The 305-nt window shown below is 54.1% G+C and overlaps 1 protein-coding gene across 1 annotated transcript in view; it reads right to left on the bottom strand.

Moving 5' to 3' along the window:
- LOC103809171 (neurofascin-like) overlaps window positions 1–305 on the bottom strand; it is a gene marked incomplete at its 5' end in the record, with an annotated part of 7,825 nt that overhangs the window by 5,078 nt on the left and 2,442 nt on the right. The window lies entirely within an intron of this gene.

The raw sequence follows: 305 nt of genomic DNA on the forward strand, positions 1-305 counted from the left end.
AAAGTGCATATGGATGCTTTAAAGAAAATCCAAGGCTGGTGCAGGTGCTCCCAGGGGGAGTTGGATGTGCTGTGGGACATCCCTTCACCTGTCAGTGTGGGAACCCAATGAGAGCTGACATCAGAACCTGCTCCAGGGGCAACCACAGAGAGCAGCAGGGCTGGGAATGCTTGGGAGAGAGCCTGTCCCTTTCTGACAGATATCCTGGGAGCTCTCCTGGAGTCAACAAGGCTCTGCTGCTCTTTAAGGATGACATTTGCGTGCAAACAGCAGAGTAGAGCTGGGGGAAGAGGGAGAGGTTCCTG

Source organism: Acanthisitta chloris, unplaced genomic scaffold (assembly GCF_000695815.1).
Source record: "Acanthisitta chloris isolate BGI_N310 unplaced genomic scaffold, ASM69581v1 scaffold10659, whole genome shotgun sequence".
NCBI classification, from domain to species: Eukaryota; Metazoa; Chordata; class Aves; order Passeriformes; family Acanthisittidae; genus Acanthisitta; species Acanthisitta chloris.